A 17970-nucleotide genomic window follows, 5' to 3' on the forward strand; every position below is an offset into this window, starting at 1 on the left:
TCATTTTGGAGCAACCTCTGAGTAGCGGACATGTGTGTGCTAACGATCACTCAGACTGTCTAAAAAGAAAGTAGGGCAGGACTGCTCGCAGCAAGCAGATGAGGGCCAATCTGGTCAGCAAGCAACAAACACTGCTTCCTCTCATCACCAAGTGAAACAGACAGGAAGGCTCTTTTGACAACACAGCAGGGGAAAATGATCAAAACGATCTTTTTTTAACATGGATAGACCACATTTCGATGTTTCCATTGGGATCTTTTGATATTTTTAAACACGTCCCCAGCCAGTCCTCTGAAGCTCTAAACCAAGAAGTGGCCAAAAAAGAAGGGAGGCCATGTGTGTTTCTGAAACAGAGAAGGGATCCGTCCGCCAGCCTTTGGCATTGCTCTGCATCCCCTTGAGACTGTAATCCCCTGCCTTCTGCTTCATTTGAAGCCATTTTGCCACTGAAGTTAGACTCGGGCACACTGTTGGTATTTAAGTGAGACTAACAAGTATTTACATCAAGTGTTCTGGCAAGTTCCATAGATATAATGAAAGTGTCAGGCATCCAAACAACCATGTCAAAATGAAAACACACAGATACTAGGTTTACGCATACACTCAGTCCAGCAGTGTGCTTGGGGGCCTGTGGGGCACGATCCTTGGTTAGATTTTCAGGCCATGACGAAATGTCCCTGCAACCCTGAATCAAAACAGCCACATCAAAGTGGCAGCACCAAACTGCCATGAACCCACATGTATTTATTGAGACAATTCCCGTGACTTCCTCAGCCCCCCTTGAAATGAAACAAATGCTCCAGGCTCATAGGAGTCCCTGACATCGGCACGTAGAGGACGATTTGTAAAGTACATCAGGATCCCAGCCTGCATCTAGGAACACGAAGTCCCCTAAGAACTCTTGGTAAAGATTCCACACCAACCTAAGTGACCACTGCATCTCCAGAACACAAGGAGAGCCTGAAATGGGGAATATTGTAGAAGACAGCATTATATCATATTACAGAACAATACGGAGCTGTTTCTAAGCCTTATAGAGCCTCAGAATATTTTCAATGAGATTATACATATACACGGCTATATGAATGCTGGTTACTGAATGCACATAGTAACAGCGGCAATCACAAAGAGATCTCCCACTTACTGAGTATTCTATATGTCAGCTGCTCCACTCAGGAAAGAGTAAGGTGCAATCCTTGATCTTAAGGAGCTCATGAGGGGAACAGAAAGCACACTGTATGGTATTTGTCTGCTTTACATGTGGGCCACAGTCAAGTTCTGCAGGGGATGCTATGCAAATGGGAAAAATGGCACCTAAGCTCACTTTGGGGAAGAAGAGTGTTCAAGAAAGGCTCCCAGGAGGGCTGATACCAGAGTTGTATCTTAAAGAAGGGATTTAATGCAAATGTCTACATCCGCCACCAGTCCGTGAACCCTGGGAGAGCAAGGCTGTGATCTTTCACACCTGACTCCAAGCGCTTGATGAAAGTTTCCTCGAAGAAATTAGGAATGAGAAAATAACTACAAGGGGTACCTTGCTTTCTCCTGGGAATGAGACCCTTTTATGGATAGACTGGCAGCCTACCGCTTCAGCAAGCCTCTTTCCAGTCTTGCATTTATTCCACAGATTTCTGTTGGGCACATATGACAAGGTCCCATGTTGTTCCAGGTGCTAAAGATACTGCAGTAAACAGAGCGAGCAAAGCCCTTGCTCTCAGAGAGCGCACATTTTAGTGGAAGAACAAAGAAACAGACGAGGTATTTCAAGTGCAGATACGTTCAGACAGGAGGAGGACACGTAGGGAGGAGGCGTGCTATCCTGCATCAGGTGGCCAAGGGAGGTTCTGTGGCAAGGGAACGTTAGAACCAAAACCTGCAGGGAATGAGGGGTCTCCTAAATTCTGATGCGATTTGCCTGGAGCTTAACACATAAATGGAATATATACACTTTGGAAACCTGTCTATCCAAACTAGAGCCTGAAGCTCCCACCAGATGCAACTCTGGGCATCTACGTGCTGGGTTTAACATGGGCATGGATTCAAACAGAACGCCAAACCAGTAGCGCTGTGCCCTATTACCATCACAGATATGATGGGAGTTTTGGCTATCCCAGCTGAAAGCAGGGAGAGGTGAGCTGGACCCCACAGGAAGGCTAAGGTCACAAAAGCCTGCACATTTGCTACCCTGGCAAGACCCGATATGGGCAAGCTCGCTGGATAAACACAGAAAGTTATCTCAAGTGTGTGCCTTGAGCCCCTTATCAATCCTCCCTTCCTACAGCCCGTGGCAGTGCACACAGAGCCAAGCAAGAAGGAATTTAAAAGCCCAAGTGTGCCTTGGTTAGCCCAAACCCATCCAGCCTGACGCTGGCCAACACCGCTGACCGCCTCTATTTCTCCTCTTTCTTCTAGATGGAAGATTTAGCAAGACAATCCCTTAATACTGGAAGTTTCTGTAAACCAACACTGCCGATCACTCCCCAGGGCCCCCACAAATAAGGCCATGTGATGGGACATCTGTTTGGATAACTGAAAACTTGAAGAATGAGCCTGTCATTCCCTTCGGCTTGGCTTCACTGAATGACATCAATGGCTGTGCAGGTTGCCGTCGCTGCCTCGTTCCTTCTCACACAAATCCACGAGAGCTATCTCACCAGCGAGCTAGCTTATCGTGCAAGACTTCCTCTGTGGCCCAAAAGGGAACATGTAATGGGGCTGGTGCTGAGTTTGAAGCTCTTCTCAGAACCTGCTTTTCATTAGCGTTCGATTTCTCTTGCTCTGCCAAGAGCCTCTAAGAATAGGCTCAGTAGATGTGGGGTCGGATTCAGATTTGCTGCCTGCACACTTCCGTGTTGCCAGATTGGCACCAAACTCTTTCTTCCTCCTCCACTGGCTCGGTAAGGTGGCAGCAGAACATTCCCCAGGGAACCTAAGAGCAACTGATGGTTTTGGCCTGCATCACCACGCAGCCCTCTGCTGCCTGAGGCTGAGGGCCTGAAGAGACAATGCCCAGGAATTGCCCTAATGGGAGATCCTAGGTCAGACCCTCAAAAACAGAAATAGAGCCTGCTGGGGGGGCTTTCTTATCAGGTCGTTGGCGTGTTTGGAAAACAACGCTGAAAATGCCGGGGCTATCAGCTCTGAGCACAGAGCACCATGACGTGGTGATTACAGCTGTGATTGCCCCACATCTGGGGTTTCCCCAGCTCCCTAAAGAACACCATCCTTGCTGTAAAAGGGACTGGAACTCTAAGACAGTGGGGGCATTCCCAGCGCCAGCCCCTCCACCCTCACTAGGTCCTGTAAGACCTGCTGGAATGGTGTCAAGGATGCTCACTGACCAAAAAGTCAGACACTCTCTCTCTCTCTCTCTCTCTCTGACAGCCACTGCGTCCTCAAAGACTCTGTGAATGAAATCTAAAGGTTTAACAACCCCCACATCTCCCTCAGTCCCTTCTTCTATTCAACTTGGGGTTGCTGTGTCCATTTCTCAGATCACAAAAATGCTTTCTAGAAAGGTCCTGCTGGTGAACCACTCTAGACTTCACAAATAATATTCCTTTTCTATGGCCTTTTCCTGGACATCCAGAGATCTGGCTAAAGAACGTGGTTTATAGTTTTCCCAAATCATGACAGGATTGGACCTGCAGACAAAATGAAACAGGAAGTCAGGTGGTCTAGGTTCTAATTCCAGGCCTGCTCCTACCTGGTTGGGTTAGAAAGAGTATGGGGAATAAAATGGATATAAAGTTACTTGCCCACAACTAGTAGACAGGGGATAGAGTTGTATGGAATGATGGAAACAAACTCAGTGTAAGATACCAATAGGGTTTAGGCATCATTTTTGGCCATTTTTTTTTTAGGTCCCAGGCATGTAATCTGTAAAATCAGAGGGTTGAATTAGAAATTCTTTAATGTTCTAAGATTCTGTGATTCTTTGGGGGGACAGAGAGGATCTTCACCTCCGTCAGTAGCCTCCATTTTTAGTCACTTGGGACTGAATAAGCTTAGAGTTTACCATGAGATGAATCATCGACCATGAGGGGACAGCCCAATTGCTTCATGTCGGCCCACAGGGAGGGACAGACTTGTGACTTAGAGACAAGAGACACACCAATGATAAAAAACGGCCACCATTGCTTTATGTCCTTACCTTCAAGTCTCCCTTTCCAAAAGCATGTTTTCGTAGCACTAATGCTGAGTTAGGGCTCAAATTCGCTACCACAATTCAAACACAAGCATCTTCTTAATCCCCCAACCACCCTTGACCAGGTCTCAGTCTAGATTTCTGAGATGGGCAGGTCAAGGCCACAGGAACGGAGTCAGACAGGTGGCCTGGCATTGGGACCAGCCAATTGCCAAATTCATCCCTAATTCATTGAGAGACCACACATCCCATTCACAGTCAACTTGCATGGAATGGGAGATTCATTCACGCACAGAAACATTCACGATGAGAAACTTCAGGAAAGAAGTCTCTTCTTCATATCGTTTCCCAAACCAATGGGCCCCCACTGGCTAATGCCATGAATGGCAAAAGCAGAGCCAACTGGGGCTTTTGGGTATCCTCACACAAGGCGCAAGGAAGAATTATAGGAGACAGAATTCTGAAGCGATAAATAAAAACCACATCCATTTTTCCCAGAAAGAGAAGTTAAAGCCCCACCCACAACTCATTGGCAGCTGCCAAAAGGAGACTTGGTGGAATATAATTCCCTAAATCCATGGCCTTGGGGTTCTTCATTAAAATCTCTTTTCCCTGCCATGCCTGGGACAAGGCATTGATTTCTTGGACAACACCACCCGACTCACTGGGTCAGTGTAGAGCTTCAATGAGATAATCCTTAGGAAAGCACCACAAGAGGATGTCACATGTAATTGACAGTCAATGTTAGTTTCCCTTCTTTGTCTGCAATGCCTAAAATGGTGCAAATGATTATTAAGACAGTTTCTTTAGTTTTAGCAAGTTGAGTTTTGGCGACAAATGGTGCTTGTGCTTTTTACGAATAGGAAGTCCCAGAAGAGCGAAAGGGTGGCGGCCTGTAAAGTTCCCACTCTGTAAACGTCTACACTGGAATGACTAGATAACCTCTCAAAAACATCAGGAATACAGTCTCAAGTATAAAACCTCTGGACTTTTGTGATATCCTCCTAAGGTCAGGAACTCCTAAGCCAGCCTCAACACAACAAATTTGCCCATTTCCAGAAAGGTGCACCACCCAAAATAGAAATAAGACGCCGAGGAACAGTGACCCTCCCAACCTGGGTAGGGAGATCGGGGTGGGGTGTTTAATCATCTCAAACTGGAAACCTCTTCTAAAAATAAAGATTATGCCATGACCCGGGAGGACATTGGCCAGCCCGGTCTTCAGGGGCCTGTCACTCCTGAAGTAATTGCTACCCACCTCCGTTTCATCGAACAACACGTAAATACATTTGAAAACATCGCACGACTCCAGTAAATGGGGAAATTCATGTGGCATGCGTTCTGGGTTTTGAGCCACAGGGAACTTGGCCCTCGTCCCAGTTTGCCTTGAAGCAAACAGTTTCCTCCAGCTGAAACGTCCTCCCCATTCTCCCCCTCAACCCAGCCTTCTTAGACTAACTTCTATTTCTTCTTCAAAACTCAATTCAAGTATGACTTTGCTGAGGAAGACTTTGTTGACTTTTCAATGCTCCCCCTGCAGCTCACCTGTCCTGACCTGGGCTAGGTCAGGTATTTATCACAATGATTTGTCTGTTTCCCCACTAGAATATAAACTCTGAGGGCATGGCCTTGTCTTACTCTCCCTCACACCCAGCACAGTTCCTGGTATGTAGAAGATGCTCAATTTTTGCATGTTGAATGAATGAATGAATGAATGAATGAATGGACAACAAAAAGCACGTTCTAGTCCCAGGGAAGACCTGCATTAGGAAAACCTGTAGGTAGCAGGAAGGCGCAGGTCAACACCAGGCAGGGCTGGCCCTTCCCCACTGGCAGCTCTGAGGCAGCTGCCCTGCCCAAGGCACGGTGGCCCCAGTGCTCCCAGCATCCTCGAGGGAAGACGAAGCCATGAACCAGTCTGGGCTCGGCTAATGAGGCCTTTGGGGGAAATTGATGAGGACACAGGAAGACGCCTTAGGATCTAGTTGCCAAAATCAACAGCTCTAAATCTGAACCTTCCAGAATGTCTTTCTACCAAAGAGCATGACCACTCTTTCCTTTGCCAGAAAGGCTCTTCTGGAAGCACTCTTAATTAACAGAGCTCTGGATCTGGCCCTCAAGCGTGGGAAATTCTTCTTCTAGGCCCTGAAGCTTCCAGCGGAGCCCTCCTAGGCTGCCAGGCAGGGGAGCTGCTGGGATGTTGACTAAGTGGCTTAATTAGCCGCAGGGCCTTCAGGCACTAGACAGAGAGCGGGCACACCAGTGGCTGGGACTTCCTGGGCGGTGTGGTCACACCTTTCAATTGCTTTTTGTCAGTGTGGTCCTTCCCCTTCTTGAGCAGAACAGTCTGTATGCCTTTTCTCTCCTTTAGACCATGCAGCGAAACTTGCCGTGCAATGTCAATTCCAAGCAAGAAGACAAGTGGTCACCATGACCCTGCAAAGAGAGAGATTCCCCCGGGGCTGTCCCTGGAAATGCCACACTATGCTTCTGTGGGGAGATGTTATTGGACTTCCCTTATGCTTCTCCGGAGAGCTTCAAAGGTGCTCACGTCTGGATCCCAGAGCCCTGAAATTCCTCCTTGAGAGTCCTGTCCTTTGCATCTCAGATTGAAGCCAGAAGGCCATGGAAAAAGCAACCCTTCCCTGACAACCCAGTGTGAAGGAGCTTCTCATATCTCTCCCTAAAAACAGGATGTGCTGAAGTTGACCCTTTGACACAGGTCCTGGCCAGAACCAGACCCAGAAGCCAAGTAAAAGGAGAGGAGCTCAGACATAACCTTTGCCAAGCGCACACTACTGCCCAGGGTCAGGTCTGAAGTCAATTGTGTTTAAAACTCCGTGGCCTCAACCAGGTTACTGGAATACTAACAATTTCCTTTTTCTTTTTTTCTTTTTGTTTTTAATCTGGATGCTACTTTCACATGTGGGTTTAATTTGAGAAACTTAATCAAGCTGGTCACTTAAGATTTGTGTGCTTTTCTGTCTGTGCATTAGACTTGAATCAAAAGTTTAAAATAAACAGGCAAACTAAATTGTGGTGTTGGCCTCCAAATGGCTGGTTCTCGTAGTGGTAGCTTTGCCAGCGAAAGGACAAGTGATAATTTTGCCCCAAGAACACCTTATACATGGGAGACATGCGAACGTCTCCTTCAGATGAGACAAAAACAGTGGGATTTGGGGTGGCCCAAGTTATAAGAGAGGGGTCTCCCTGGCCAAAAAAAGAAGATGTTTGTGGTCTTTACCTTCTTCTGCTTTTCTGTGCCCATAGCTGCAAAGATCCCTCCCTTCCATACCGAGACTCCCTGCAGGCTCTTCTGTCCTTGTGCTCATCTTTTAACTTATAAACAATCACCAACAGTTCCTCAGTTGAATTTATCAATAAGTCAGTTAAGAATAATTTCATGATAAGTTAACACGTGCAGACTTGGCAAAATACTGTCTGATCCATTACCTTATTTTATCTTCCTGGCATCCCTGAGAGGGGAGGAATGATCCCATCTCAGAAATGGAAATCCTGAAACTTGCCCGAGCTCACAAAGCTTAGAAGTGGTGGAGCTGGGGTTTGAGCCAGGTGGTTGTGCAGCCAGGAATGGGTCCATTCTTTCTAGGGGTAACTGCAGAGTGACAGAAACCTTCAAACGCCCCAGTCCGTCAAGGTGCTATGAACTTGGGAGACACGCAACCGAGCACCCAGACAAGGAAAGCAGAGGGGGGCGTGCTGTCAATGAGGAAAAGGGTAAAAGGAGCTCCAGGAAGCCATCACCTGGTTGCCTACCTTAGACGATGCTTGCTTGCTTCTTGGTCCCTGGCCTCAGACGTACCGTGTGGGAAAGGGGCACCCATTTAACTGACTTCTCCCCTTGGGTAACCAGCATGCACAGGCATCATCCTGTTCCCGGGGACTCAGGCAGCACACGCTGATGTGGAAAAACCTGGGCTCCTCACCAGGAAGGGCTGCCCCCCTTGGAAGGACTCAACTGTCTGGTAACTGGCAAGAAGGATGATGGCTATCTTGATAGCATGTGACATTTATGCGAAGCTTACTTTTCTAAGCCTTTTATACATAGGAACTCAATTAATTCTCACAATAACCTCGTGAGGTAAATACTATTATGGGCAACCTTTACTGGAGGGGAAACAGAGGCAGCGGATGGTTACGTTAGTGGCCCAATGTCACAGTTCGCCGGTGGTAGAGTCTGGATTTGAACACAGGCTGTCTTGAACTTGGAAAACCAGGCCACTTCTCTCCAGTCCTGGAGAAACGGCTCTTTATATTCGGTAATTCTGTGCTAGCAATAAACATGGACACTGAACATGGAGGCAAAAGAGGGATCTTGCTCGGGGGAGCAAATCCAGGGGGAAGAAGGAAAATGTCTAGTCCAAACCAGAGCCTCCACACTGTCCTCACAGAATCCTAGAATTTCAGGACTGGAGAGGCTTCCAGACCTCCATCTGCCTCAGGACAAATGAATATCTGGTCAAGAGGCCCCAAATCTGTCTCTGAATCACTTGTGAAAACCACAGACCTCCAAATGCGTGTCCACACATGGGTGTTGATAGCAGCTTCGTAATTATGAAACCGCCAAAACTTGGAAGCAACCGAGATGTCGTTCAGCAGGTGAATGGATCAATAAACGGTGATGCATCCAGACAATGGAATAGTACTCAGAGCTAAAAAAAAAAAAAAACCTAAAAAAACAACAACAACCAAAAAAACTACCAAGCCATGAAGAGTCACGGAAGAAACTCGGATGCACATTGCTAAGTGAAAGATGCTAATCCGGAAGGGCTACAGACACTACATAGGACATTCTGAAAAAGGCAAAACTATAGCGTTAGTAAGAGGACCAGTGGTTGCTGGGGGCTGGGGGATGGGGTGGGAGGGTGAGTAGGTGAAGTACAACCGATTCTTAGAGCAGCGAGACGTTGTGGGATACTACAGTAGTGGACACATGTTCAACATTTGTCCAGAGTGAACCCCATGTCAACCATGCACCCCAGGTGGTTCCTCAGCTGTAACCCATGTTGCTCTCTGGCGGAGATGGTTGATAGTCGGGAGATCCTGCAGGTGTTTGAGGGCAGGGCAGGGGGTGCGCAGGAAATTTCTGTACTTGCTGCTGGATTTTGCTGTGAATCTAAAGCTGCTTTCAGAAAATAAAAGCCACCGGGAAAAAACAAAAAAACAAAACAGATCTCCAAGCCCCATCTCTGAATATCCCAAATGAGCATTTCTGGGTGGGGGCCTAGAGTTCTGGGTTTTTGAGAAAGCCCCAGGTGACCTTGTTGCAGTCCACGCATGTGTGAATGTCTGGTCAATGACCGAAAAGCTTCCAGGTGACCTTGTTGCAGTCCACGCACGTGTGAATGTCTGGTCAATGACTGAAAAGCCCCCAGGTGACCTTGTTGCAGTCCGTGCACATGTGAATGTCTTGTCAATGACCGAAAAGCCCCCAAGTGACCTTGTTGCAGTTCACGCACATGTAAATGTCTGGTCAATGACCAAACAGTTGCAGGGAAGGGGACCAAGCACATCACAGGCCTCAGCATCTTGTCACTTCAGCGATTCCTTCGTGATAAACCGAGATCTGTTTCCCTGGAGCTGCTACCCACTGGCTATTTTTCTGTCTTGCAGAGCCATCTAAGAACACCGACGATAGTGACCATCGGGCAATATGCTAGCTGCTCCCGTGCACGACCTCATTCACTGCCCCCAACTCTCTCACAAGGCAGATGCAATTATTATTCCTTCTTAATGGATGAAAGAACTGGAGGTCAGAGATGAAGTCATAGGTGCAATGGCTGGTGAGGGGCTGAGCTGGGATTGGAAGCCGGCTCTACCCGAGTGAAAGGCTCACGCTCTTCATCGTAACACAACACTTAACAATACACGAAGCCTGCCTCCCTCTCCACCCACCAGCCTTCCAGGCGCACGAAGGCGGCTTCTCCTCTCTGCTCAGGGTTTTCTCCTCCTCAAGCTCCTCAGGATCCTGCTGCAGCACCCCCAAGCCACTCACATCCCGTTACGATGTGCCTCCCAGACGGGGCACAACCCTCCAGGTGGGGTCTGGCCACATCCCTGCTCCCCTGAGCGAGACAAGGCAGGCTTGCTAGCCCTCCGCGTGCAGAGCCCTGGAATCCGCCAGAGTCGAGGCTTTGACCCCGCATTTGAGGGAGCTCTGGTAATAAATAGAGACCATTGATTGACTTTTTAGTATGTGCCCATAGTAGGCATAATAACACCCCCCACCGCCCACGTGGGGGTGTCCACGTCCCAATCCCCAGGACCTGTGACTTTGGGAGTGACACAGCAAAAAGGAATTACGTTTGCTAACTCTGAGACGGAGAGTTTATCCTGCATTCTCCAGGTGGGCTCAGTGTAACCACAAAGGCCCTTGCAAGTGGAAGGGAGGCAGGACAGGAGAGAATTAGAGACAGCAGCATGGGAAAGACAGCACCACACTGCTGGCTTTGCAGAGAGAGGAAGGGGCCATGAGCCAAGGAATATGTGGGTGGCTTCTAGAAGCTGGCTAACATGAGGAGAGGCATTCTTTAGAGTCTCCAGAAAAGAATGCAGCGCTGCTGACACTTTGCTTTTCGCCCCGTGAGACCCATTTTGGACTTTCGACCTCCAGAAGTATAAGACAATAAATCCGTATTGTTTCAAAACACTCAACTTACGGTGGTTTGTCATAGCAACAATAGAAAACTAATGTGGCCCCAGGCCCTAGGCTAAGCGCTTCCTACATTATCTCATTTCGTGTCTGCAATAAGCCCAAGGGCCAAGGTGGCCGACACGGAGATCCCCTCTGTGCCCACTCCCCACCTTCTAGACCTCCGTCCAGAGAGGCAGCGTGCTCAGACACGTTCGTGCCTCTCGGCCTCCCTGGCTGAGATCAGGCTGAGCCCCTCGGCACCACACTTCCTCCCTTCGCCCAGCTCTGAAGAAGTGTTAGACACAGGCCGAAGCCACAGCTAGTTCTCTCCTGAGCCAGTCACCAGCTAGTCAACGTCATGTCTCTGATGGCTCCCACCACCCAGGGAAGCACCTCAGGACCTCCCCCCAGCGGGGACCTGTGCCTTTCCTTCCTTCAGTTCCTTCTAACAAGCCACTAAATTTGTGGCTACTGATCAGTCAGCTAAATATTCAGTCTCGCTGACTCCGCCAGTCCACTGAGCTTACTGACCGTCCAATCACTTCTAAACTCGCTTGATATGCTGAATTTACAAGTGAAAAACTGAGCCATCCCATCACCCCCAGCAGAGAAACCCTCTCATGGGGAAAACTGCTTCCGAAGAGAAGAACGTGCCTTCCTTACACTGGCCACTGGCTGAGACAGTTGCTTCAGAGCGCCCTGCGTGGACGTGGCCCAGTCCACACACAGACTACTTCTCTGTGGTTACCCACTTCCTCTGTTTTTAATAGACCGACACACTGCTTGGCGTTTGGGGATTGTGGTACTTCTCACATGAGAACCTGAAAGCTTAATGGACTCTTTGATGTTGCTCCTTTGCTTTTTGGGTTTTTGGGTTTTTTTCTAATTTATTTGAAAGAGAGAGAGAGAGTGCGAGCAGGGGGAGAGGGAGGAGAGAGAACTCCAAGCAGACTTCCCGCTGAGCGCAGAGCCTGACACAGGGCTTGATCTCACGACCCTAGCATCATGACCTGAGCCGAAATCAAGAGTCAGAAGCTTAACCAACTGAGCCACCCAGGCACCCCAGCTGTTGCTCCTTTGAATAATCCTTTCCAAAGCCCAAGCTTGCTTTTCATGCCTGTACGACACTGCATTTCACGTTTCATCACTTCCATGTTGTTTCCTTAACATCTGAACGTCTTCCCCAGTAGACCTTAGATTCTAGATGGGAAGGGCCTGTCTCCGCCTCTGGAGCCAGTACGTATTAGGTGTTCAATAAGAATCTGTGGAGAGATAATGACTTGGAGGTACTGGGGGGACCCAGCTCTACAGATCTGGGAAGTGCCCTTGGCAGGAAGTGGCAAGAGTCTGCCCAGCTCAAGCACTGGGTAAGAGGCTCCCCACCCCCACCCCCACCCCCACCCGTGGATATGGATTTGGAGAGGAACCAAACAAAGCACAAGGAAAGGATGCATGAAACTCCTTAGCCTGGGGTCTCCCAAAGCTCAACCGACATCCAATGACCTTGCCAAAAGCAACCGCAGCTTCAAATTAGCACAAGTGGATGCAACTTGACTTTCTATGCACTTCCTGAAGGCATTCCAGTCTGGCCACCCCTCGACACCCAGGAAGTGGTCCAGTATGTTTGCCATGAACCATCAACACCACTCCATTCCCTGGCAACTGAGGCAAGTGCCCTTCATCCCAAGTGCTGGGGAAGAAAGGCTCAATTTTGCTCAACTTGTAAAATCTTCAATTTATTTCTGAGTATGGTTTCCTGCTGAGTGGGTGAGTTCTCTAGATGGCTGTTAAATCATGACATCGAAGCAAGATCATGCCCCGTTCTTTGCTTAAATCCACTATATAATGGCCCATACAATGCCAGGCACCTAAATGTATTCAGTAAAAACTGGTAGATAAATTAAGTGCTAGGACAAAATATGGGACTAGGGGTTGGATAAGCTCTGCAGTGTTCCTTGAGATGACTTCCCTGGACTCCAGCACATCCTAGAGCTTTGAGTTAACACAGAAGTGGCAAGCTCTTTCGCCGTCGGACATCGTGCCTCCTTCCTCTACCCACCCTCCCCTTGTCTATGCTGAGGCCGCATTCAGCTCGCTCTCAGCCTTTTGTGCCTTATTTGAGAACAGATTCAACCCCACAGTCCGGTCCTGAGAAATCTCTATGATACAGGATGGGGAGAAAAGGAAGAGGCTTTCCATCACACACCACCCAGCAAACACATAATAAAATTTCGTTGTAGCGATCTTTCTTCTTCCTCCTCATATGCCCCTAAAGTGTCTCTCCTCTTGCTCTTTACTTCCTTTTTCACTCTCAACTTCCTTAGCCCAATCAGCAAAACACAGCCTGATGGACTCTCCAACAGCTGCCCAGCTGTTGCCCCTCACGCATGCTGGGTGGGTCTCGGTCCCCATCCCTCCCTATTTAACAAGTGTTCACACAACGTCTCTCCCCACTGCTAAGAAACTATGACCTTGTCCCATGCCATTATGCCCGAAATAATGGAGGTAAGTCACCAAATCTACTCCTCCCCTTATGTAAAGATTCTTTTTCTTTATGGCTAAGCTTAATAAGTAGTAACTTTAACACTATTAATGATAACAAGTTGGGTATTAATTCTAAAACCTCTTTTAATTGCAGCGATAACTGCCAGCAAATTGTTCATTGTTTAAAATTGTAACTGAACATCAATGCTCTTCATTTTAACCTTCTATTGAAAGTACCAACAGTGCTTACCCACTTTCCTGCATGATAAAAGTTAAATGACATGACACATCTCCAAAGGCAAGAGAAACAAAAGATAAAATGAACTTGTGGGACTTCATCAAGATAAAAAGCTTCTGCACAGCCAAGGAAACAGTCAAAAAAGCTAAGAGGCAGCCCATGGAATGGGAGAATATATTTGCAAATGATGCTACAGATAAAGGACTGGTATCCAAGATCTACAAAGAACTTCTCAAACTCAATACGCAAGAAACAAACAAACAAATCAAAAAATGGGCAGAAGATATGAACACACATCCTTTGAAGGATGACATACAAATGGCTAACAGACACATGAAAAAATGTTCAAAATCATTAGCCATCAGGGAAATTCAAATCAAAACCACACTAAGATACCACCTTACGCCAGTTAGAACAGCAAAAATTAACAAGGCAGGAAACAGCAATTGCTGGAGAGGATGTGGAGAAAGGGGATCCCTCCTACATTGTTGGTGGGAATGCAGGTTGGTGCAGCCACTCTGGAAAACAGCATGGAGGTCCCTTAAAAAGTTAAAAATTGAGCTACCCTATGATCCAGCAATTGCACTACTGGGTGTTTACCCCAAAGATACAGACGTAGTGAAGAGAAGGGCCATATGCACCCCAATGTTCATAGCAGCAATGTCCACAATAGCTAAATCGTGGAAGGAGCCGAGATGCCCTTCAACAGATGACTGGATTAAGAAGATGTGGTCCATATATACAATGGAATATTACTCAGCTATCAGAAAGAACGAGTTCTCAACATTTGCTGCAACATGGACGGCACTGGAGGAGATAATGCTAAGTGAAATAAGTCAAGCAGAGAAAGACAATTATCATATGATTTCTCTCATCTATGGAACATAAGAACTAGGAAGATCGGTAGGGGAAGAAAGGGATAGAGAAAGGGGGGGTAATCAGAAGGGGGAATGAAGCATGAGAGACTATGGACTCTGAGAAACAAACTGAGGGCTTCAGAGGGGAGGGGAGTGGGGGAATGGGATAGACTGGTGATGGGTAGTAAGGAGGGCACGTATTGCATGGTGCACTGGGTGTTATACGCAACTAATGAATCATCAAACTTTACATCAGAAACCAGGGATGTACTGTATGGTGACTAACATAATATAATAAAAAAACATTAAAAAAAAAAGTTAAATGACAAAGTTGAGCTTTTCCACTTGGAGAGTGTTAAAGTAACTGCCATATGCAATTTTTGAGATGTTGGTCCACATGACCATTTCTTCCCCTTCAACTTCATTTTTTCCCCACCAGATAGATCTCCCTATGGGTCTGTAGAAGTGCTTATAAACTCAAGGGTAACACAAGATTGTTGTCATTATGGTGGTTGCTTTTTCATTTGAATCATTTCACAGCATTTAAGAGCTAATAGATTTCACATCAAAGTACTGGAACATCTAGATATCCCAGAACCTAGATTCCCAAGTGGCAACAATTAGCTAGAACCAAGAAGTAATTCTCCTGTAGATGAACATGTGTTTTCCAGTTGGCCACAGACCCCATCAGTCCCTATTGCTTCCCTGACACCAAGGCCAAGCATCAAATACCATTTGTTATTGTGCTTGCACTGCTATTTTTCTGAAAAAAGTGTTTAGAGGAAAGTGAACTGCTCCCTAATTTCGTTCACATACCTTCCTGCCTCCTATTGAGTTAGCAGCCCTTGGTCCATTTATAGAAGGGAGATTTCCCTGTGCGCGTCAATAAAATCCCCAAACAAGGAATGAATATGTCTTTGCCCAGGCCACAAAGTAGGTACAGGGAGGTTCAACAGACTGAATCATATCGTTACCAAGGATGTCACATAATTTACAACTTGGCGCCAAGTTTCCCATGGGACAAGTGTGAAAGCATGACACCGGTGACCTGTGATCTCACCTTCCCCGTGATCTCACCTTCCCCGAGAGCAGGCAGAGGCAGTGACTGAGAAATAATCCAGGACTGGCTAGCGGATGACAGAGGGTGGAACCGGCTTTCATTGTCTTCTCAGCAGATCTCCTTGTTATCAATGGCTCCAGGATCATAGCTCTCTGGAGTAATGACTTAGCATGTGTTCAAATGCTGAGAGGTGACTTCAGTCTGTTTTTTTACGAGTCTACAGTGGGGGGCAGGGTGTGCAGACCTGGTCATCTGGATGCCAGCCCATACAGTCAGGAAGACAGCAGTTATCTGCAGTATCTCTTAAAATGGACATTTTATACCACGTGAGAAGGGGTCGTTCGTCATTTTACAGATGAGGAAGCAAGATTAAGTAAATTGCCTGTTGTCAAACAGCTAGGAAAGGGCAGAGGTGGGAATCACATCCCGGTCTGTCTTTACTGAAAACCTAATCCTTTCTCACAACAACATGGTGGCTGCGAGAACCTGGAACCTCATGAGAATGACACTCTTAGACGTTTCTTAGCTACTGCATCAGGGGCCTGACCTTGAATGGTCCCAGGGGAAGTGTGCGTATGTGTGGGGGGGGGGTGTAAAAAGGGTTCTGCTTTTTATTGTTTTATTTTGCCATTCTCTCTTTCTTTTTTAAGATTTATTTATTTGAGAGAAAGAGAGAAGAGGGACAGAGAGAGGGAGAGAGAGAGAGAGAGAGAGAGAATCGCAAGCAGGCTCCCCTCTGAGCATGCGGCTCGACGTGGGGCTCGATCCCAGGACCCCGAGATCATGACCGGAGCCGAAATCAAGGGTTGGACACTCAACTGACTAAGCCACCCAGGGGCCCCTATTTTGCCATTCTTGAGTAAACCTGTCATTCACTGGTCTCACCAACACACCCAACCTCAAGCTCATAATTCTTCAAAAATATCTATATTTCTATATCTATGCCTATAATACTTAGTTATTGAAAGCTAAATTCCCTAAGGATGTTGACCACATACATGGCTTCAGGCCAAACTCTTTCTAACGTCAGCCTTAGCAACAGGAGTTGCAAAATGACAGGAGGCAACATGATGAAGTCACTGGGAACTAATGAGCGGAGGTCCCAGAGCTCCTGCGGCCGCAGTCAATCCTCGCCACTTGTTCTCAGATGGCACTGATGATCCCGACCCAGAGCAGGCCATGTGGCCTAATTCTACAGCTGAAGAGAATGTTCAGCAAAGGATTTCTAATTTGAGATTTTCCTCTGACTAATGTGAAACCTCATTTTTCAGAGAAGGAAAGATGGTCTGTCAAGAGTTAGCATGAGGCTCCTTGCAAAGATGCAAAACAAATCTGGTACAATCCAGACTTACCCCGCGGAAGATGATGGAAAATGTTTCTTGGCACATCCTACCTAATTCCCTTTGAAGGTGACCAGAGAGATCAATTCCTTAATTGTATGCCATTGATTACCTCCTTTCACCCACTGGGCTTGGTTATCAATGACAGTACTGATGATACTACTATCTTTAGGCAGCATACCAGCTCTGTGATGACTTCCTTTACTGGTTCTGTACAAGTCTGTAAAGGGGATTATTACTGTCTCTATTTTATAGACGAGGAACCCGAGGGAAGTAACCTGCCTTAAATCACCCACTAAGCAGCAGAACCACGGGGCTAAACTTACATCTCTCCAACTCCAAAGCCCAAGTTTTTAAAGACTACATTCAAGTAACTGGGCAGCCAATTCAAACACTCCATCTTTTGGTCTGCTCTTTATCACTAACTTGAGTTTAGAGCAGGAGTCGGCAAATCACAGCCCACCATACGGTCCAAGAAGCCTAAAATATTTACTATCGGATCCTGCGCAGAAAAGTTTGCTGACCTTTGGCTGTAAGAAGTGGTAAATCGATCCCAAATGTTCCATTCTGTTTACTGAGGTCTCTGTGGTACGTGAGACCAGGATCCTATGACACACTTTCGATTCATGAAAATATTTCTTTTCATTGATTTATGTAAGTGACCCTGAGTAATAACACTTGGAAATAAATTTGAGGGGGAAAAAAAAGCTAAAGAGTCATGGTTCTAAAATAGCCACTCTTCGATCATTGCATCACTGCTGGTTAACAAAACCCAAGAAGAGTTTTACCCATGAAGAATTTGGCCAATGAGTCTGTCCCAAAGAGTGTAGACAAAAGCATCCATGGGTCCGTCTCTCTCTGTCCATGCTGATGGGGGATTCGAGAGGAAGCCTTTTACCAGTATGCAGATACATTGAAGACATGCTGTTTTTAGATGGCTGCCAGCATGCTAAGCCAATGGAAATGGTGACGAAGAGGTAGTAAGTAAGTCAATGAGTAGCTATTCATTTTATTCATTGTTTTCAAACGGAGCAAGAGGTGTTTAGTAATCTTTGTGTAAAACAGAAATCTGAGTCATCCCAGCAGCAGGGAGTTCTCATGAGTCATAAAACACATGCTGGTCCAGAACCATGTCTTTCCACTAGCTCAAGAACATGCCTAGAATCATCCTGATACTAAGTCCCCACAC

Source organism: Ursus maritimus, unplaced genomic scaffold (assembly GCF_017311325.1).
Source record: "Ursus maritimus isolate PB19 unplaced genomic scaffold, ASM1731132v1 scaffold_23, whole genome shotgun sequence".
In the NCBI taxonomy this organism is placed as follows: domain Eukaryota; kingdom Metazoa; phylum Chordata; class Mammalia; order Carnivora; family Ursidae; genus Ursus; species Ursus maritimus.